At 41.1% G+C, this 23,957-nt stretch overlaps 1 protein-coding gene across 1 annotated transcript in view; it reads right to left on the reverse strand.

Moving 5' to 3' along the window:
• Nucleotides 1-23,957, reverse strand: part of NRCAM (neuronal cell adhesion molecule) — a 267,174-nt gene that overhangs the window by 118,932 nt on the left and 124,285 nt on the right. The window contains exon 3 of the mRNA XM_072965233.1: nucleotides 23,359-23,436. The gene's annotated coding sequence lies outside the window, so the exon portion shown is untranslated. The remainder of the gene's footprint in view (nucleotides 1-23,358; nucleotides 23,437-23,957) is intronic.

A 23,957-nucleotide genomic window follows, 5' to 3' on the forward strand; every position in this document is an offset into this window, starting at 1 on the left:
TCTGACAGGTGTGTAGAGGTATCTTATTGCTGTTGGTGGGTTTTTGGTTTGTTTTTTTGATTGAGGTATAACTGCTATATGTTATATTAGCTTCAGGTGTACAACATAACAATTCACTATGTGCATACATCTCGAGGTCAACACCACAATAAGTCTACTTAACATCTGTGACCATATATAGGTACAGAATTATTTTTCCTTGTAATGAAAACTTTTAAGATCTACTCTCTTAGCAACTTTCAGATATGCAATATAGAATTGTTAACTATAGTTGCCACGTTGTACATTACATCCCCATGACTGACTTATTTTATAACTGGAATTTTATACACCTTTTGACTCCCTTCATCTATTTCACTCTGGCAACCACCAATCTGTTCTCTGTATTTGTGAGTTTTTAAAATTTTATTTATTTATTCTTTAATATTCCACACATAAGTGAGATCATACAGTACTTGACTTTCTCTGTCTGACTTATGTCACTTAGCATAGTGCCCCTAAGGTCCATCCATGTTGGTGCAGATGGCAAAATTTCATTCCTTTTACTGGCTGAATAATATTCCATTGTGTGTGTGTGTGTGTGCGTGTGTGTGTGTGTGCGTGCGCGCGCGCGCGCGCGTGTGCACGTGTGTGTCCATTTTCTTTATCCATTCATCCACTGATGGACACCTAGGTTGTTTCCATATCTTGGCTATTGTACATAATGCTACAGTGACTGTGGAGGTGCAGATTTTTCTGAGTTAGTGTTTTTGTTTTCTTCAGATGAATATCCAGAATAGGAATTGCTGGACAGTATGATGATTCTATTTTTAATTTGTTGAGGAACCCCCATACTGACTTCCACAGTGGCTGCATCAACGTACATTGGCACCAACAGTGCACAAGGGCTCCCCTTTCTCCACATCCGCACAACACTTGTTATTTCTTGTCTGGCCGTCTGTGTGTCTTCCTTAAATCTTCTTTGGAAAAATGACTATTCAGATCCTTTGCCCACTTTTCAATGGAATCAGTTAGGATTTGTTTGTTTGTTTGTTATTGAGTTATATGAGTCCTTTATGTATTTTGCATATTATCTCCTTATAAGATATGAGTTGAAAATACCTTCTTCCATTCAGTAGGTTGACTTTTCATTTAGTTGATACTTTGTTTCACTGTTTAGAAGCTTTTTAGTTTAACAGAGTCCCATGTGTTTTCTTTTGCTTATGTTTTCTTTGCTTTTGGTGTCAAATCCAAAAAAATCATTGCCAAGACCAATGTCAAAGAGCTTACCACCCATGTTCTCTTCTAGGATTTTTATGGTTTCAGTCGTATATTCAAGTCTTTACTCCAGTTTGGGTTAGTTTTTGTGTACAGCGTAAGATAGGGATCCAGTTTCATTCTTTTGCGTGTGGCCGTCCAGTTTTCCCCACACCATTTATTGAAGAGATTGTCCTTTCCCCATTGTATATGCTTGTCTCCTTTGCTGTAAATTAATTGACCATAAATGCATAGGTTTATTTTGGGCCCTTTATTCTGCTCCATTGATCTATGTCCCTGTTTTTATGCCAGTACCATACTGATTGATTCCTATAGCTATGTAGTATATAGTTTGAAATCTGGGAGCATGATGTCTCCAGCTTTGCTCTTCTTTTTCAAGATTTCTTTGGCTATTTGGGGTCTTTTGTGGTTCCATGCAATCATTTTTTAAAAAATTTTATTTATTTATTTATTATTGAAGTACAGTCTGTTACAATGTGTCAATTTCTGGTGTACAGCACAATGTCCCAGCCATGCATATACATACATATATTCATTTTTATATTCTTTTTCATTAAAGGTTATGACAAGATATGGAATATAGTTCCCTGTGCTCTACAGATCAATGTTTCTTTTGACCTTGCATGAAACTAGTGCATCATCATACATTCTTGGAAAGGAAAGGGGAGGGGAGGGGAAGGGAGGAAATGAACAGACAGTTTTATCACCCCATAAGAGGACTGAAAGCTGATTATAATATTACACTAAAGCATTTTTTAAAAAAGTATCTGAATTGTAACTGGCTGTAATTTTCTGAAAGAACAATGTGGTTGTGTAAAAAGAAGACCTGATTGGAATCAGGACAGCTTTGTTCCGAACTAATGGTCTCTAACTAAAATGCTTAAGGGGGCCAAGTAATTAAAGCTAAAAAATGAATCCACCCAGTGGAAGAACAGAGACTCAGTCCTGCTTTCTGGGCAGCTGAGGGTCTGCCGTTACTAACTTCTGCTGACTGCTGTCAGGAAAATACACACCCAGTATTGTCAGGCCACCTGATTTTTTTTTAGGGCAGAAATTCAAATTTTTATATAAAATCAACTGTTTTAAAAGTGGTAGCACCTAATTTAAAAGTGCTGTGTGGTTCCAGGGATCTGGGGCTGAAGACGGGATCCAAGGCCGGATGCTGTCTGGACCTTGTGTGGGTACTAAGTAGCTATGGGTCTCCTTGGGACTGGTTCCTTATCTGAAAACCGCATACCCAAGTTTTCCTTGGCACCAGATGCCTATTCTGGTCCTTTTATGTAACACATGGCCTTACTTGTAAAGAAGCTGTTTGGAAACTTTAATTCTCAGTAAGTTAGAATACTGAAATAATGACAAAGTCAGAAAGGACAATCTCAAAATGCTGATGCAATCTGCGTCTCGGAGACCTGACTGCTAAATCAGGAAGGTGATTTATCTACAGAAATGTGTGTTGTTAAATATGTCACATCTAGTTGGGTGCACAAACATCTAACAATTAGGGACATGAAAGAAGCTTCCATTTTTGAGAAGCAGTGCCTCCTAGTGGTCAGGAACACACACCAGAACCAGCCTGGTTCAAAGCTCAGCTCCCTGCGGGCTAACTGTGACTTAACAAAAGTGACTCAGGCCTGTGCGCCACAATTTCCCCATCTGTAAAAATGGGGATCACAGTTCCTATCTCAGAGGGCTATTAGGAAGGTTAAGTGAGTTAGTGTAGTGCTTGGAACGGTGTCTGAGACAGAAAGAGCATCAGGAAAGGATGAGCTGTTTCTACTGTTCCTGGCGTGAATCACATTAATGGCTAAATCCATTCATCTCCTACACTGGCTGAACTGACATTTTAATCTAAAATGTGAAATTAAACCCAGTCTTCATCCAATCAAGGCCAGAATCAATAAACAACTCCACTGGCAACTGGTCAGGGAGGCCCTAACATGCCACAGTTCCTAGACATCTAACTGAGGTCAGCGTAGGCACCGCGGGTCAATGCAGTGGAAGAGGGGCCACTGGAAACCAGAGGGTGTGAACGCCTCAGCCTTGGCTTCCATCCCCTTGTGATTAATTACACCCTTACTGCCTGCACCCACCAGCTGTAGCCCAGCTCCCAGGCCTGACCCCCAACCGAGGACCACAACAGCATAATGAAAACTGGGCTGCTAATTGTCCAGCGGGCAATCCTGGCTTGGCTAAGAAAGGCTCTTTTCACTTCCCTCCTTTCTGATTAACTAGATGGCTTTATAAATCCGCTTAATAAGTTCATTTGTATAACCCAAGGCTCGCCGCCCTTCCTTCCTGCTGCTAAGAGGCTCAGCTGCTTATCTTTGGATGTGACCCATCAAAAGAGAATTGTTCAAAAAAATTTTTTTGATCCACTAAATTGACAAGCACCACTGATCGCACCTCTCCCCTAAATCAGGAAATTTTGCATATCATAAAGGAAGTCTAAGTGCATGCCATAAACTGCAAGACTGGCAGAAATCTTTTCTAGTTTATGAAAAATCCCTTACGACTGTCTCCCGAGCAGTGACTTTGGTCATTGCTAACAGGTTCGTGTAGAGGAACTAATATTCACAAGGATCTTCATCGCTTCTAAACAGTTTAATGGTTTCCGTAGGCGTGATCTCATTTAGCGCTCCCGTAGCTCTGGGAGGCAGTCTTACTACTGTTCTCATCTTACACGTGAGAAAGCTGAAGCTCAGAGAGGTTCAGTATCTTGCACAAGGTAACATGACCACGGAGTGTTAGATACGGGCGTGACTTCAGGTCTTCTGGTGTTAAATCGACTGCCTTCCACGACGACATGTGTGTCAATCGCTCATCTGTGGTCTTTCAACCCCACACCTGTCCCACCACACTTTGCCCTACGCGGGGGCTAGGAGCCTGCAAGCTAGATCCCACACTCCTTTACCAACTGTCCTTCCATCTGATTCTGCTACTTGGAGGTCGTGGGGGGGGGCATGCGACAGCATGACACAGACAGAAGAATCTTGGTTCTGACTCAAAATGAGACAGTCGACGGCAGTCGCTGTAGCAGCAGTAAGGCTGGTATGATTCTGGACTCCAGCAGCCCAGGAAGGACCCGTACTCTTTATTTGTCCCAACTCTGGTAGAGACAACACCTCTCGAATAGAACCAAAATCAAAAAGAGGCGTCCTCAACCCACCTGCAACAGCGAGAGCAAGCTCATGGGCTCCAGCCCAGGCATGTTAGCTGCTTCTGATCTACGTGCCACCTCTTCTTCCTTTTTGTTCCTCCAACATTCCCCTCTCTTTCTTTTTTTTTTTTTGCATCTCCATCCTTTCCAATACATTTCCTTGTTTAAAATACTCAAAGTGTCTTCCATTTCCTCTGTACTTTGCCTTATACAAATATACCTGCTAAGCAACAACCATGTGGGAGAAGACTATAGAGTAGACATGGTCTCCACCCTGAAGAAACCTGCCATCTATCTGGGTAATGGAACAAATCCATCTGAACCAAGAGTAAACAGGAGAGAACTGACGTATTCAAGGGCTCACACAGATGGCACGCAGACCACCGGTGCGATGGGAAACCCCATGGGTGTCTCATCATGAACTCGATCTGCTGGTGCAAGGAGGGGGATGTCGCACATTCGTGTTTTCCCTTCGGCGCGCAGGCAGGTCCGCACTTAGCCAGTCCACAAGTAGCCCCTCATCCAGCCCACCCTTCTGGTGTTCTGACTTTTCTGGACTTCCTGCCCCGAAGCCATCTCTGGTGCGAAGTGGTCTGCCTCATTCTTGTTCAGTTTCCTGTTCATTAACTTCTGGCTCATTATAGCATAAGCATCCCTTAAATCCACATTTGCATCATCATACAGAAGATATTTTTTGTCTAGAGCAAAACAGGGCCACAATCACTAGCCATATAGAATTTGGGACAGAGCTAGTCACTACCACCGAGGTTGAGAGTGGGAGAAAAGTGATTAAATGATTGCAAGACTCTCACATTTTTTCATCCCTTATTAAATCTACTCATTTCACCTTTCTCTCCCATAAAATGGAAGAATTCTATAGCAATCGTGATTGAGTTTTGTTTATTTTTCAGACAATGACTACTCTCCCATGAGGGCTTACTCTGGTACTTCTACACTGAATGTTTTCCCATTTTGCAGATGAGGAAAGTTAAGGCCCACAGTGGTTAAGTTGTTTCTCCATTTTCCTCACTCATTACTGACCAAGCCAGGACTCACAGTGTCTGATTAGGCTGTCTGACTCCTGAATCTGTGCACCTGAAAACAACCCGCGACTGTCCGTTTCCATGGATGGAGAGCAGCGTCGGAACAACCACCAAGGTGCCTCTGTCGTCAGTGTCCCACGCTGGGGGAGCACCACGGGACAGAGCCTCTTCAGGGCACTGAGGGGAGACTAGGGCAGCCTCTTTTCTGCTTTATAGCCTGGGATTCTCCATGTGACTTTATTAGAACAGGGCTCCACTCAGTGTTGCAGAAGGAGCTCACAGAGCTCGTGCAGCCCAGGAAAGAGCTGAAATGTGGAACCACCAAAGCATTACACACAGATGAGACCTGGGAGGTTTCATTTCAGCAGGGATCAAAGCTTAGAGTCCCCGGCACGTGGGAGAGGACACAGGGAACTCGGGACACTAATCCTATCTCTGCTAGGTGATTGGAGCAGCAGCAGCTCAATGTGTAGAGCAGGGAATTAGGGAAAGCAAGCTCTCGCAGAGGCTGAGGTATTAGCCAGGAGGCTGGGATATGTTTTTACAAGAGAGGGGGGCTCTGGGGGGCTCCCAGCATCCTGACATCACTCTGTAAATGCAGCACCCAGGGCCTGGGGGGGCGATGGAGATTTTTATTGTATTGACAGGAAACATGCTGGCTTCAACGTTTGTCCCACAAAACACAGATCCAGCAACTGGAAGCCCATTCGGGACACTGTTCTGATTCACACAGTGGGTTTACAACTAACACATCAAATGAATTATTGGGGAAAAAAAAAACCTCTAAGAAATAAATAATGATAATCTCTCTCCCTAAGTAATCTGTCTCCCTCTGCCATGATAGAAATGGCTGTGACTTTGGCAGGATTCTTAATGTTATTTATATCTTGAGCAAGGCATTATTTTAATCCAAAAGGGAGCACTGGGCAAAAAATCAAATTTGTTTGAGGACAAGGGTCTTTACTTAAAATATATGTGTCTGAGCCTCTGAAGAGCCTCCTCTGTGTCACTGCCAGGAATTCAGTCACCAGCCAAATGCCCAATCAGTCTTTGTAAACTTATGATTAACTTTCATCCCCACAAAGCCCATGTTTGTCACTAGGAGACTTGCGTCTCCAGCTACTGGTTAAAGGATCAGGGACATACTTCAAAGATTTTGGGAACAGTTTCTGTTCTTTGCGAAGAACGTTTGTTCTCCGAAAACAAGTAATAGATTTGTTCATTTGCTCCAAAAAAAAAAAAAGAGAGAGGAATATTTCTTTTGATTGTTTTCCAACTCCACCTCCACATTTGACAATGGAAAGTCACAACACGCTTTCCTCCTGTGAGCAGAATTTGTGAGTCAGCCGAGTTCTAAACCATGACATTAATGAATCTTGGGAAGACAGAGTGTGACCCAAAAGTGAGGTGGAATTTACTGAGCTGATGACATTATCGGACAAATGGCTGAAACTTCCAATTTTCATTAATCTACATTCATTAATTCATTTGTTGAGAGAATTAAGCACCTACTACATGCCAGGCAGTGTTCTTGGTGGTGGGAATATATGAATGAACCCAAAAGACAAAAGTTCCTGCCCTCTAGTCTCCCCAGGCAATAGCAATAAAAGCAAGAATAAACAAATGGGACCTAATTAAACTTACAAGCTTCTGCACAGCAAAGGAAACCATAAGCAAAATGACAAACTATGGAATGGGACAAAATATCTGTAAATGATGCGGCTGACAAAGGCTTAATTTCCAGAATATATAATCAGCTCATACAACTTAATAACAAAGAAATGAACAACCCAATCCAACAATGAGCAGAAGACATAAACAAGCAATTCTCCAAGGAAGACATATAAATGACCCACAGGCACATGAAATAATGCTCAATATCGCTACTTATCAGAGAAATGCAAATCAAAACTACAATGAGGTATCACCTCACACCAGTCAGAATGGCCATCATTCAGAAGTCCACAAATGACAAATGCTGGAGAGGCTGTGGAGAAAGGGGAACCCTCCTACATTGTTGGTGGGAATGTAGTTTGGTGCAGCCACCATGGAAAACAGTATGGAAGTTCCTTAAAAAACTAAAAACAGATTTACCCTATGATCAAGCAATCCCACTCCTGGGCATATATCCGGAGGGAACTCTAATGCAAAAAGATACATGCATCCCAACATTCAAAGCAGCACTATATACAATAGCCAAGACATGGAAACAAACTAAATGTCCATCGACAGATGACTGGATAAAGAAGTTGTGGTATATATGTACAATGGAATATTACTCATCCATAAAAAAGAATGAAATAATGCCATTTGCAGCAACATGGAAGGACCTGGAGACTGTCATTCTAAGTGAAGTAAGTCAGAAGAAGAAAGAAAAATACCATATGATAGCACTTACATGTGGAATCAAAAACAAAACGACACAGATGAGCTTCTTTACAAAACAGAAAGAGACTCACAGACATAGAAAACAAACTTATGGTTACCAGAGGGGAAGAGGGTGGGAAGGGATAAATTGAGAGTTTGAGATTTGCAGATACTAATTATATAAAATAGATAAACAACAAGTTCATACTGGATAGCACAGGGAACTATATTCAGTATCTTGCAATAATCTATAGTGAAGAAGAATATGAAAAAGAATATGCACATGTGTGTGTAACGGCATCATTATGCTGTGCACCAGAAACAAACACAACACTGTAAATCAGCTATACTTCAATTAAAAAAAAAAGAGTTTGGGCTTTGTACAAACTTAATTAGGATGAAAGAGTATTATCCAGAAGGAAACACTTGATAATGAAAATTTTAAGAACTAAATATAAATGTAAATAAAAGCATGTTGCAAAGCCGTATTTTATCACTAATGATCAGGTTGAAACAAAAAATTGCATATTTATCACGATCATTCACTGAAAGGCATCATTGAAATGACTGTAATCTAAATAAGGAGGAGATTCATAAGCAGATGGTTTCACTGTGGTGATTTAAGGGGTTTGTGGGACAGGACAAACCCCCTGCCTGGAATTCTACTACTTGAATCTAATGATAGGATTTAGTTTTTCCTTCTTGCGGTTCTTTGAGCTCATTTATCTGAGTCCAGATCCTTCTGTTAAAACACAAACACTGGGTTAGGATGGGAAGGGGCCAGGGAAAAGAGTGGGAAATCATATCCAAAACAGTTATCAGGTAATTTCTTCTTGGGAATCCCACGTGTATAAACCATGGCTTGGGTTCCCATGGAAGAGCTCGGGGAGGAAAGAGGATGGCTAGGGTGGTGACAAGGTACAAAGAACAAGCTTTAATTATGACTATTTTTATTAATGGGGATCAATGTCACACCTGTGAGCAAACTACACTGACACTAAAATTCTAAGACTTGTTTTCAGATATAGTCAGCCTCACCAGAGACAGAAGAATGCCCAGCGTTACCGTATTACCACCTTGGAGCAGGCCAGCATTCCCAACCATATTATGTTGTTTGGCCAAGAATTTTCTCTCTTTCTGTAGCACCCACTTATTCTACACAAAGTGCATGAACAGGGAATGGATATTTCACACCCCAGGTGCAGTGTAACAGCCTTGACAAGCCTCTAGGTTCATTATTTGCTGTGAATGGGCAGCAGGTAATAGCTTTGACTTCCATGTGAGGCTCTATCTGTCACGTACACACAGCACATGGACCAGAACCCCCCAAGGCCAAGAGTGTCCCTTATTAACTCATCAGCATTCTGGTGGACACCTCTCTTGCCCAAGCAGAGGTGTGGCGGCAAAGCACACGGGCTCTGGAGCTAGACTCACTTGGCTTGACTCCCTGCTCTACCATTTACCAGCAGTGTGTCTGTGGACAATGTATCCAACTCTGCACCTCAGTTTTTTTCATCTATGAAATGAGAATAATAATAGGTTATCGTGACGATAACATGAGATAAACCAAGGGAAATGCTTAGAACACGTTATCCAGCACATATAAGCGTCATAAATGGTGACAGTTATTTCAGCAGAACATGATGGTTTTTGAGCAGGTGCCACTGGGAATATTTAAGTCCACTACTAAGATATTACTGTCTACATACAAATTTAATCCTTCCGCAAACTTCTTCTGATATTTTTATAAGCATAGGAAGAAGGAAGGAAGGAAGGAAGGAAGGAAGGAAGGAAGGAAGGAAGGAAGGAAGGAAACTGATATAAAAAATACCACTTAGGGCATATTTTGATTATTCTTAGCTGTTGTTATAATGCTGTGTTAATTTTCCCTTATTAAATATTGAAGAAGGGCCATCACCATTGGGAAGACATTAAAATATACTACACGAAATCAACTAATTTATCTTTATGGAATATAGCCCCAGAGGACCCCACACACTCTTTCTATGACACATCTATTTTCTGAAAAAGCCCTCATGTCATACGTATGTGACAACAAAACACAAAGAGCCCAGGACAAACCCATCCCTGGGTAAGGAGAGAAAACGGCTCCAAGCTGTGCTCAACAAGCGGCAGCATTGGAACAGGAGGAGGTCGAATGAACAGTTTCAGAAGAACTGTCTTGTCTGGTGGAGGCACCCAGGCCAGGAGGAGACACAAGCTAATGACAAAAGGACCAGGCACATGTGCATCAGACCTGGCTTTACAGCCTAGAACGTCTTCATTTTCTTTTTTAATTTATAAGGTCAAAATCGTGGTGCTGATTTTGTGGTACCAAAATAAATGCTTTAAGAATCAACAGAAGCTCCATCATGAAAAAGAATGTTTTTAAATTCATATTCTTTTCATCAAAATATAATACTACCAACTCAGTAACAAAAAAATCTTTAAAAAAATTTTCTGTTTTACTTTAAATTGTATTCAGGAAACAAATTTTAATCATATTGAATGCATATTTCTATAGAACTAGGTTTCAATACCTCATAAATTCTCATTAAAAATCTTTATAAATTCTCTATAAAATACAAGAAAAAAAGAAAAACAACAACAACAAAACACCAAAACAATAAGGGACAAAAAAAGACAACAAAAAAGAAAAAAATTTCTCTATAATGATACAAATGAACTTATTTACAAATTGGAAATAGACTGGCAGACAGAAAACAAACTATGGTTTCCAAAGGGAAACTCCTTTCCAAAGGAGTGGGCTGGGGGGATAAACTACGAGTTTGGGATTAACAGATACACATTACTATATATAAAATAGATAAACAAGGACCTACTGCATAGCACAGGGAACTATATTCAATATCTTATAATAATTTACAATGGAAAAGAATCTGAAAAATCATATATATGTGTATGTATAACTGAATCACTATGCTGTAGACCAGAAACTAAGACAATATTGTAAATTAACTACACTTCAAAAAAAAAAAAGAAATTCGTTGTAGAAAAAAATAATTCTTTATAAAAACAAAAAAGAAAACCTCATAACATTCTCTAAATTCTATAAATAAAGGTAAAACATTTTATTACCATGGCGAAGTATACAAGGCACAGCTACATAATGCCAAGAAGAGAAAGGATAATTTTGAGAAGAAAGTGAATTTAAATTGTAATGAACTCTCTAACATCATTTGCAAAGAATCCTATATAATATAAGCAACTTAAAAATAGTACTACTGTATATCCTAGCAAACATTTCCCATTCCTTTCATCAAGAAGCAAATTCCTGATGGACAATAAGTGTGATTTTATTACAGATGCTCAAGTATGGTATTTGCTGGCCAGGTTCAAAACAATGCAAGTAATATGTGGAAAACAAACCAGAAGATTTTTCCCCACAGGCAAAATTTATAGAAATTAAATTAAGTATTGGATAGTTTTCCAGAAAATAGGTTCCATGACCCACATGGATAACCAGCATGACTTCTGGGGCAACAGGAGCTAGTGAAGCACTGGCACCAGGCACCTGCAAGGTTATCAGCAACAAGACGGGACTGGCAGGGCCACAGAAGGAAGTCAGCAGGGTGCCCCCGTAGCACGAACCATGTGGCCACTCACGAGCCCGTCCCGTGTTTCTGGGATAACTGAAAGGAGTATCAAGTCAGATTTGGGATTTTTTGTCCTGCTTCTCCTAGGCACATAAGAAGTAGAAGGGAAATTAGATAATTTTTCTATATTTGAAAAACGGGGCAGGGTATATAGCTCAGTGGTAGAGTCCAGTGCTTAGTATGCACAGGGTCCTGGGTTCAATCCCTGGTACCTCCATTAAAAAATAATAATAACAAATAAATAAACCTAATTACCCCCCAAAAATGACAATTCTTTTGCATTTGATCGATTGAATAGAAGATGGATGGACACTGGTATGCATTTTGATTAAGAAACACGTAGGAGCTCAAAATGAAAAAATAATGAATATACATTATGACTTGGGCATTTACAATTATGATTTGGAGCATTCATTATGCCAGAATTTGTCCATAAGTACACATGAATTCCCTCTGCAGCCAACGCATCACTTGAGGACAATATTTCTGAGACTTGTGATTCATCTTAGCACATGCCCCAGGGTTAAGCCGTCTTTCATCTAGAAATCTGAAAGAATGATTAAAATGGAAATGTTTCAAGGAAACACCACCTCAATCATTTGGCATGTGTCTCACTGGCCACCCTTTCCAAATAGTGGTCACAGGACAAAAAACCAACCACAATGAACATTAACAACAGCAGAAACAAAACAGTGCAGCTCTTTCCCCTCACACTGGACTCAAATTTGTGTCTGTAGTAATAATGACATATTGTCCCATGCTATTGCTTCAAAACATGTTTCCAACCACACTGGGGACTCCTATGTGCTGTTTTCCTTCATTCTTGCCCTTGGCAAAATTTTCTTTGTTCAGCTCACTCTTTGAGAAAGTCGCTTCTGTCTGAACTGTGTACACTCTAGGTCCCTCGGTTAATAAGAGTTTTGACCTTTGGGTTTCTACAACCAATTCTTCTCTTGGAGATGATTGATGGCACTGATTCTCCTCACACGGGGTTCACAGGAAACCACCCTTCCTTCTTCTTCAAACAAAAGTGTACCAATTCTGAGGACAACCCAGGAGGACCAGTTATCACCGCCGCCAACCCAGTTCCTTGAGTTCTAGAGATGGAACTCACCTAAGGCAGAGAGGTCCCAACCAGGGTGGTATTCACGGGATAATGAGACAAAGGCACAGCTTAGTTTAAGCCAAACAACAAAAAGCAAGGGGCTCCTGTTCTCTACTCGCCATCCTCACAGCCTCTCTCCTAGTTCTGGGATCTCAGTTCTCACGCATCTACACAGAGAGAGGTTCCTAACTGCTTTCCTCATCTCCAGTGTGCCTTCACTGAGTTTTCCCAATACAGTGACACCAGATTAACCTTCTCAAAACAATGGTGGGCACACATCACTTCTCACTCATGAACTTATGGGTTCATAACTGGACATAATTACAATTCAGTACAGTAATATTCATAATCAGACATATTTCAGACCCAGTGTAATCATGAGAGAATCCTCTACCTTCCTCTCAAAAGCAGCACATCTGCATTTTCTATCCTGGTCGGTAGCACCAGTATCCACCCCGTCTCTAAAGCTAGAGGCCAAGACTTGCTCGTCCTCATTCTTCATCCCTTTGTTGAATGGTGTATCGGTCCCCCTAATAGATTGTAAACCGTCCTCCCTGCTAGGACCCTGAGTCAGGTTCTCTTGTTTCTTATCATTCCTTGCCTCTTACTGGTTTCCAGCTTCCAGTTTCACCCATGGATTCCACTGACATTTGACAGGGAATTTATTCTAAACTCAAATCTGATCACATGACTCTCTTACATAAAATCCTTACGTGGAGTCCCCCAGCCTATCCCAAACTCCTGGCCCAGACAACGCTCTTCACCCTGCCTCATGGTGCCTCCAACTCAACCTTCAGCCATACCAAGGCACTCCAAGGTACCCAAGGCGAGCCTTCTGGTGGTATCTGCTGTGCCTCTGTTCTCCCACGACTGGAATGTCCTTCTCCACGTCTGCCTAGGAGATGCCTATTCAGCTATTTTTTTTTTCAATTGAAGTACAGTTGACTTACAATGTTGTGTTAGTTTCTGGTGTATAGCATAGTGATTCAGTTATATATATATATATATATATATATAAAAACAACATATATATGTATATATATATACATATGTTGTTTTTCATTAAAGGCCGTTACAAGCTATTGAATATATAGTTCCCTGTGCTCTACAGTAGAACTTTGTTGTTCCTATCCATCTATGATGTTCCTTCTCAGTTCTTCCTGATGCCACCATGCAGAGTTGTCACATTTGCCTTTATATCACCATATATACACTTACATGCACATAAATATATACATACTATTTTTTAAACCTTTTTTGGACTAATTACATCACATTGCAATAATTGTTCTGTAAAGATTTCACCTATAGTATAGTTTGCTTGCTACTCTTTGAGGATGTTTGAAACATAGTAGCTCATGAATGAATGAATAAATGTTTATCCATTCATGAAAAAAGGAAGGAAGGAAGTAACAAACACCTGTCCAAAGCCACTTTCAATCACATCTCAGGTCTACTTTCTACTTTACACTGGTTCACTTATATTTTTTTCCCCTTTTGCCATGCAAATACCACGGTTCTCTCCCTTCCCTTCTCTAGACTGCCACTGCAACCACTGGAATGTCTACTCCTTGCAATTTAGCCTGCCTGAACTAGTTCTAGAACCAGTCGTCCTTCCATGATCGGTTCAAGTTCAAACCAGTCATAAACCTCTTGTCACCCTCCCAGTATCTAGTGGTCAGCACTCCTTTGAATCCCAGAGCACTTTTAGACTGTACCACACATGTAGCAGTCTGTAATGCTATGCTGTGCTTCTATTTTACGTGTATACCTAGCACACACATGTGTATGTGAACAGTTGATTTATATGTACAGAACTAAAGAGCATGAGACACTGAAAAGCAAGAGCCGTCCATATCTCACAATGCAGACTGCATTATTAGAACTTCTCACAGAAGTTCCAGAAGCAATCAGCAACGTCTAACAATGAAGGTGGTCATCCTATGGGCATTAGATGCAGGTCACACAAGTTAGTATTTCATTTATATTATGAAACCCAAACAACTCCAGAATTAACTCTGATTTATCATCAACCAAGTAGTGAGATTCTAGGTTCAAGCGTGGACAGTGGTCCCCTAGGTCACTCAGTGGCTACTGAACACTCTAGTTGGGCAGAACTGTGTTTGATTCTCAGTTGAGGAAAATCTGTTCTATAAAAGAAAGTCTTTCAATTCTTTACCCTTTAAAACAAAGATCTTTCCACGGTCCTTCTGTGTGTATTGAATCAAGGCAGCCACATTTCAGTAATAAATACAGTTTGGACAGGAATGGCAGGTCCATGATAATGTAGATAGTTGAAATCTACTTCCTCTTGGAACTTGGGGGCTTGCACGACAGAAGAAAAATCCTAATGTTCAAAAGTTTGTGTTCAGGAAAATGAAAATTTTATTTCACTGATTTACCAAGAAGTTGCTCCAGCTAACCAACAACTTGTCAGCAACACATGGAGAGACCCAGAGCGAAAATTAGAGGCAAAGTTCTCTGTAGGGATGACTTCTGGGTTTCGTACATAACAAGTATTCATACCAGCTCAACATGTATTTACAGAGCATGAACTCAGCACCCAGGATGGTGCCAGGGGTTGTGTAAGACGAACTTAGTCTTTCCTCCTTCTAAAAAGAATGCTTTTCAAAGGCCTTCAAAAACGTATACCAGTCAAAAAATTTATCATTTTGCACAACAAACCAATCTGAAGACCTCTTCAAATATTAAAGCAGCTCTATAGCTGGATTCGCTCGAAGAGGGAAATGTTACATAATGAAAAAAGATTTGACAGGACACTCAGAACTTAGATCAATATATTTTCCAGGTCATTGGAATAATTTAAATATGGTAGTTTTGTCTAGTTCTATTTGTCAGATTCTTTCTTTTTCTCACATTTTTTTTTTTTTGCCCCAGGAACAAAGCCATTTAGGTAACTATGTTAACTACATGTTCTCTGTGCTTCCTGACAAAAAAAAAAATAATAAATAGAAATTTGCAGGAACCATTTTCCCTGTGCCCTTTCTCCATGTGGATTGTTCTCCGCCTTCCATTTTCTCTTTCGTAACGTGTTCCTACGGCCTTTCCTTCACCAGACTAATAGCTTCTGTCAGCAAGGCTTTTATTCAGTACAGTATCAAAAGCTTTGCAGAAAAACGGATTAATCATGTTCACGGCTCCTCTTTGTTTACCCCTTCAATTCTTGCAGAATTCAAGCTACCGGAGAAAATGCATGTCTAATCACAAACGTTAACTCCCTCTCGGGCAGTTATTTTGGTGCATTGCTCTATCCTACGATTCGGGGTTCCCTGAAAAGCAAATGAGATCAGTTTTCCCACACACGTCTTCCACATCAAATATGTCTTCTGGTGATTTAAACACACATTTTGTGTACCTCGAGTTCCAAGAGAGAAGCTTATGTGTACAAATGCCAAGGAAGTCATTCAATATTTTACTTTTTCCTTTTCTACCAATATTCCCCAGGAGACAGACATAACTAAGCATTAAAAAATAATAGAAAGTCAGGGGTTAGACGGCATCAATCAAATAACAGAAGTCACGTCTTCTGTGACCCTTCCCGAGTGGGCCTTTGAATGTTCTTGTCACGGCTAAGTCTAAATGGAATAAAGAGCCTTCACTCAACTCTTATTCTGGAAAATACCATCCTTCACCATTAATTTCATGCCAATATAAAGAGGATTTTGGTGACTCCACTACCTCCTTATATAGTAGGTCCATACACTAATTCTCTAATATATAAAAATTCCTTCTTGTTCAGAATGAACTTGTTCACTTTTTTTTCAGAAAAAAAATTTTTTCCTGGATAGCACTGCTGGTTTCCTCTGTTAAAATGCTACGGTTGGAACCGCAAGACACAGGGGCAAAGCCATCATGCCGGCACCATGGAATCATTTCTCTCGTGCTCAGACCTTCTCTTGCCATTTTGAACATGGCTTTCTCATCATTTTTGCCACCTTGCTGAAAAGTCTGGGGTCAGGAAGCTTTACAAGGAGCAGTATAATCCTCACGTCTCAGATAACAAGTACAAGACACTAAACAAAGAAAAACTCTCCCCGCTTATCTTTTTCAAACCATTAGCCAAGCAGAACCCCCATCCAGATGAGCCTTTCTGGAAACACGCGATGAAAAAAGATGTGGTTTAATGGGAATTCATAAGACAGCAAGAAACATCACAACCCCGAATGAAGCCGACTGGAAACGAATTACCCTGGCCAGGCTGATGGGAATTCCTGCTTCTGGGAAGAGTGGATTTCCAACTGAGACGTCAAGCTCACCAACAGTCTACGGGCAGTCCATTTGCATAGCCCTTCTTGTATTATTCAAGTGAACATTGCTCTCCATAAGTATTTTCAGCTTTCTTTCTTTACAAAAACTTTGAGAAGAACAGAAATGAAAGTCAGAGCAGGATCACCCATAGGATGGATAGATGGCACCAAGGGTACATTTAGCTGGAAGACCATTCCTTCTGTGAACTTCACAGCTGATACAGTTTTTCTTCCTTTTTAAAAATTTTTTTCAAGTGTAGCTGATTTACAATGTTAGTTTCAGGTGTACAGTAAAGTGATTCAGTTATACATATACATACATAAATATTTTTTCTTTTCAGATTCTTTTCCATGATATGTTATTACAAGAAACTGAATACAGTTCCCTGTGCTACAGTCAGTCTTTGTTATTTATCTATTTTATATAAAGCAATGTGTGTCTGTTAATCTCCTGCTGGATTTTAACGGAAAACACTTCTGCCAGTGCAAAAAAATCTGCAGACCTGTGGTTTTACTTCCAAAAGCACTGGTGTGAAATACACACCCAGAAGACCCATGTGCAAAGGGGTCCACGCGAGCGACGCAGCAGCCAGTGAGGAGGCACACCCCGCACACCTCAGGTGCAGCCGGGGCTCACAGAGGCATCACAGGAACACATTAATCAACACGTTCCAGGACTGCATTAATCAACACTGCCGCGTTGGCTGGCATGCCCCATTGTTTACCCGTGCATGCTAACGAGGCGCAGCAGCGATATGGATGTGAATTTCCACCATGCTGCAGGAAACAAAACCCTTTTCAGGACTGGCCCCATGCACCATATCCTACTCGACGCGTTCAATAGAAATCATTCTCTCTCCTGGATTCCTGCTAGTTTATGGACTTGCTTTCTGCGACAGTCAACCAGAAACAAAGACGCTTTACAGACCAGCTATGTTTGACAAAAGCTGTCGAAATGCCTTTTGCAAATATGAAAACTTGAATCCTTCCAAGAGATTTTTTTTTTCTTTGCCTTACAAAACGAACGCTGTCGTGAAAGGCAAAATAAAACAAAACAAAGCAAAGCAAAAGAAAAAAGAAAAAAAAAAACCGGCCAGGCATCTATTGGTGTCTGCAGGCTGATAAGACAGCAACATACTGCATTCCCAGCAGGGGCCTGGGGCTGGCCTCCTGCTCCACGTTGGGCTTTCATGTTTCCTCCTGGGCAGTTCCCTAGATAACCCTCCTGTCAGGATTTGTGCCCCCGCCCCCAGAAGCAGCCAGGGACAGATGTCCAGACGCTGGGAGCAAAGGATCCGCTAAACACCATCAGACCTGGGACACACAGACCTTCGTGTGCACAGAGTCACGTGGACCAGAGCATTTAAGGTTCTCCAGCATTGTCCTCACTCAGTAGGTTCGGATGCACAAAGTTCAATAAATATTGATTTTGGTCACAAGAGTGCTGAACATAAAGATCATAATTCAGAATGAATAACAGACACCATTTATAATGATCATTTTGAATGAACTTGCTCCCAGGGGAGTTATTTCAGTAGAGGTTGTACTTGTTGGGCACAAGGGTCTCAGGGCAATGGCCCCCCTCTCTGGTGGCAGTTCCAGTCATTCAGTGAGCCCCCAAATTAAAGCCCACATGCCACTGATCTAGCCTTATCACTAGTTCGAATTCTGGTGACCCTAGAAACCACTGAAAAACTATAAGCTTTTCACAAGGAAAACATATCTGATCCAATATGTATCTGTAAAGGTCACTGCATCAGCCCTTTGGTGTATAAATGCTAAGTCACTACACGTTTCCTGTACGGGAGTGACTAAGGCGATGCTCTCCTTCCAATTCCAAAGCACATATGCCTCCCCACTGGACTGCAGTGGGACGAAAAAGGGAGGAACGCATGCAAGTTGCAGGGTTCCTTCTACTGCTACGAGCACAAATTGCTGCTCCCACAAGACATAATGCCAACCTTCCCACCACTCTCGCCCTGGCACCATCGCCCACCTTTCACTCTCTCCCAAGAGAGGATGCTGATGTCTTGCTTCGGATGCCTTTCAAGAGCTCTTCCTGAGCCCTCAGAGTCAACCACCAAACTGAGCAGCCTGGGGCAGCAGGAGGTGGATAAGGTGGGTTTCCAGAGGGAAAAAAATGGTTGTGTCCCAGGAAGAATTACAAGGACACGATGCAAGGAGCAGAAAAGACTTAATCAGTAAAGGCATCTCAACCACGGATGCCGTGATGACTCGGAGATAGATCCCAGGAAGTGTGTGACAACTCGGCCTCCCTACAGAAATGCTGGGCCCGACACTCAACAAGCTCCCATCGGACCCCGGTCACAGGGCGTTACTCAAACTCTGCGTAGAGATGCAAAGCTGAGCAGCACACAGGGCGGGACAGAAGAGCAGAACGTTCACCCGCCTCGCTCGGCTTCCGGGAAAGCTGCTCTCGGGTGGGGAGCGGCCACACCGGGAAGAAGTCTGCCACGACCACACGGGAGGGGCTGCCCAGTGCGATCATGTTTCAGGAGACGCTGTCCCTGCCCTTATCATATGCCAGGGGAAGAAGGAAGGCATTAACAAGAAAAGATCGCTCTGGTTTTCTAGGTGACTAAATACCTAACCAAATTCAACTGCTATAAAACCCATAAAAAGGTGAATACCCTCTGCTTAGATTTAGGTCCCTGTCTTGGCTTTTGTCAGTTCTAGGCTTCCAGGGTAACTGCTTTTACTCACGAGCTTTTCATCTCTAGTTTTGTGAGGCAAATACTCCTTTCGTGGGTAACATGTCTCCCAGACTCGTCTGGTGTCGAGTCACATGAAATGAAACTTCTCAGTCTTAAAATGATCCTGCAGGACAAATTTTGATAGATCTCTTACTGTCCAATAGTGTCAAAAACAGTAGTCCCCGCTGGGCTTTGTAATAAAATACTGATTCACATTTACTTAGAACATGATGCCTTTTTTAAAAAAAACTATTATCAGTTTTACTATTATCTACTCAGACTGTAACTATCATTCTCCTAAGATGTACGCATCATTTAAAAAAAGTCAGTACGAGGAGTCTAAGGGAAAGAACAACTTTCAAATCATCCACCAAAAACAATCATTAAACAACTCCAACAACCTGTCAGATTTCCCCTCTTAGACAGTTTGCCAAAGGGGAACACGCTTTAAGGGGTAGCATGAGCCTTCTTCAGGCTCATTATGGTTACAAGCAGAACCAAACTTACACAAACACAGCCAGAGCAGAAAGCCAGGATACACAGTGACTTCTGGGGTGACCCCCTCCTCACTCTGAATGCTTGTCGAAATCCCACCATTAGCTGTCCCACATTTTAGCTCAAGGTTTTCAAGCCAGGTAGAAGGCAGATTTTCCTTGGAGAGAATTTACACATTAGCGTTGCTGAGGAATGTGAACACAGTTTTTATGTCCAACCACATGTGGGAGGACGTACTGCTTTCCAGAGAGTGGGATGTGGGGTGGGAGTAAGGCTTTATAAACCACAGCTCTGCTGCCCACATCTCTCAGATACTCCGGCACACTAGTGAACGTGGGAAAGGCGATAGAAAACTCGAAGTAGCTACAAAAAAACATTCTATTCTAATGTCAGAGGCTGAATTCTTGAATAGCCTGGGGACATTCTGAATACAAGTGTGCTTTAGAATTTCGGGAAGTTTCAGGGAGTCTTTGTGAGGCCGGCAAAAGAAATGGGAAGACACTCAGCATTTGGTTTCAACCAGATTAAATCCTTCAAAAAGATAAAGAGAGATCTTTTCGTGGCTCTAATCGTGCCTGCTGACTAAAAGTTCATCGTAGTTGTCTGACAAACGACTGGCCAAGAAGATCAATGAGAAGGATGTATCAAGAAAGACAGAAATCAACCTTGGCTTTGGTTGCTCTGGAAGATAGAGATTTGAAGTCAAATCACTCTCATGCAGAGAATCAAAGAGAAAACTCTGCAACCAGCAAGGAAAACTCCCAGAGGAGTGTCCTCAAAAGTGAGAAAGCACCGATCCAGCCCCATCGCTGCCACCTTAAAAGGGCACTATGTCTGTGAGTCCATTTCTGGTCTGTAAATAAGTTCTTTGGTATCATTTTTCTTTTTGATTCCACATGTAAGTGATATTATGTGATATTTGTCTTTGTCTGACTTACTTCACTTAATATGATAATCTCTAGGTCCATCCATGTTGCTGCAAATGGCATTATTTTATTCTTTTTTATGGTTGAGTAATATTCCACACATACATATACACACACATACACTCCCCCCTCGTATCTTCTTTATCCAGTCATCTCTTGATGGACATTTAGGCTGTTTCCATGTCTTGGCTATTGTAAATAGTGCTGCTATGAACATTGGGGTGGATGTATCTTTTCGAATTGGAGTTTTCTCTGGATATATGCCCAGGATACTAATGAATTTACCTGCAAATCAGAAACAAACCCACAGACATAGAAAATAGACTATGTTTACCAAAGGGGAAAGGGGGGAGGGATACATTAGGAGTTTGGGATTAACAGATACACACTACTCGATATAAAACAGATAAATAACAAGGACCTACTGTATAGCACAGGGAACTAGATTCAATATATTGTAATAACCTAAAAATGGAAAAGAATCTGAAAAATAATATATATAACTGAATCACTTTGCTGTACACCTGAAATTAACACAACACTGTAAATCAATTATACTTCAATAAAAATTTGTTTTTAAAAGATAAGAAAAAGGGCATGGCTCACTCCTTCACAGAGGTCCCCTTCCTTGCCTTGTCCTGTGTACCTTCCCCTTTCACTAGAAACCACCATTCACAAATAAGCTCCTGGTCTTTCAGGCTTCCTGCCTTTCCTGAGTGTCACACAGTATACTGTCTACAGAAGAACTTGCCATAACCCGATGCTGGTGTTTTGCTGGCAGGCCACTTAACTTGCCACCATCACTATGAACTCCTGGTTCCTAACAACTATGGTTCGGTGTACACAGCTCTCTCCATGTCCCTGCCAGAATGGAGGGGGTCTGACTCTTACATTGCTTCACCCTGCAGGTGTTCTTTATCTCATGGAATATGGACACTTCTTGGAGCGGGTAGTTCTCAGTGTATCAAAACTGTATGGGGGGGAGGGTACAGCTCAGTGGTAGAGCACATGCTCAGCACGCATGAGGTCATGGGTTTAATCCCCAGTACCTCTATTAAATATAAAATAATAATCAATCAATCAATCAATCAATCAATCAGTAAACCTAATCACTTCGCTTCCAAGAAAACAAACAGACAGTAAAACTGTATATAATAGGTCATTTTACACTAACTAGGAAGCTTTCCATTAAAAGAGCAATTTCGACAAAATTAAGGCCCTTTTGGTATTGGTCATAATTACTTAACTCGGCAATTTTGCTAGTCTTTACTAATTCTCACTTTTCAAGAACTCTTCAAACAGAATATATGCTATTTGACACATAAAGTAAACTTCTTAGTTTCTAGGCTACTGATTTGGGGATTTCTGGTGGTATTTTGAAACATCACAAAAACTACTTGGTCATATGAAGTCAGTTTCAATACAACACAACCCAAGCGAATTCAACTGAGGCATGAATCATTTCCTCTAAAATGCAAAACGACATATAAATGGACCAGCTGAAGACTTCTCAAGGACATGGGACAACATCTTGGAAGATTTTCCTACCTCAAAATTTTGCATACAATCTTCTTAATTAAATTGCATGGATTTTTTTTATTTGTTAAATAAAACTTATGAGACAGAGGACTACATGCTGAACAATCATGCTCTCATAAATCCCCTAAGAAAGCTATTATTGGTTGAGATACAGTTCTCTGAACTGTGTTCCAGATCTCCAAGTAAGATATTTTTCATCAAGTTCTGGACTATAATAGATGGCCTTTGAGAAGGCATCGCTGGTCTGGCAGAGTCCGTTCTAAAGCTGATAATTTGATAATTCCAAATGATAGAAAATTGGACTGGGGAGGGCAGTGGGGGTGGGAAATGAGGGGTAGGAAAGGGGTTTACAAAGCAGAAAGCGCCTATCAAAGTAACATTTAAACTTTCCAAACAGACTTTTGTATCATTTGGACTTCACGGTGAGACACAAAAAATCAACTGTGTATAGTATGTTCTTAGGAGATTTTTGATATGTGATTGAATCAAAAAGAAAACTCTTTTCTTGTAAGTGATTCCTTATAATTTTAAATCCTTAATTCCTCCAGAAACATATTGTTTACGAGCAGTGCTTTTATTCTGCTATTTTCTGAACTTTATATGAGTCACCATTTAGTGAAACAAAAATCTTATTACTATGAAAGGACATGGCAGGCTGGTTTTCTTCCCTGTGAATTCGATCCATCCTCTTTGACAAGCAGAATGATTAATGTTGTTGCAACCACATTCCTGCTGCCTGTCTTTCATCATACCCCCTGGGTTGATAGGATTAAATGAGGCAGTAATATTACATAATCACATCATTTTAGGGGATAATTCCCTCCTTTAACCAGTAACTAATTTAAACCTTTTAAGGGGATAAACTTCTACCTTTGAAGAAGATCTTCTGACCCGAAGAAGTTGTTCTTCCTTTTACTTCTTTAAACCAAAAGTCTTCTTAGCATTGCTCTGTGGGTTGAAGAGTAGGGGAAATGTTAACAAGACGTTCATCATCCATCATGGTAGATCGACAATATATTAACTCCAACCGACTCCCTGATGGGAAACACAATTACAAGGGGGAGCCCTTGCAAGGAAAGACCAATTATGAATAGATTTGCCAAAACACATCTCTGCTGGTTTCAATCAAAACTGGCAGCAGAGAGGTGACTAAAACTCTGGTGGCCATCGCTTTAATGGGTCCTAGCCAAAAGAGTCATGTCCAGTTCCTTTCTTCAGTTTATGGGGGGTTTAGGTAATGCATGGGGACAGCGTGGTGCAAATACTTCCTTGTTGTGGTATTACCATCTTTATTATTATTTAAATGTTTTATTTAGTAGAGGGGGAATTGTTTCGACTTATGTTCATTTGAAAGACCTCAAGTTTTCAACGAAGGTCCTAAAGAGATGACGCGGGTGCAGCCAAAAGCAGAGAAGACCCACCTGGGCTTTGACAAAGGCCAGCTAGGGAAAACCCCAGAGCCCCATCCT

Source organism: Vicugna pacos, chromosome 7, assembly GCF_048564905.1.
Source record: "Vicugna pacos chromosome 7, VicPac4, whole genome shotgun sequence".
NCBI lineage: Eukaryota > Metazoa > Chordata > Mammalia > Artiodactyla > Camelidae > Vicugna > Vicugna pacos.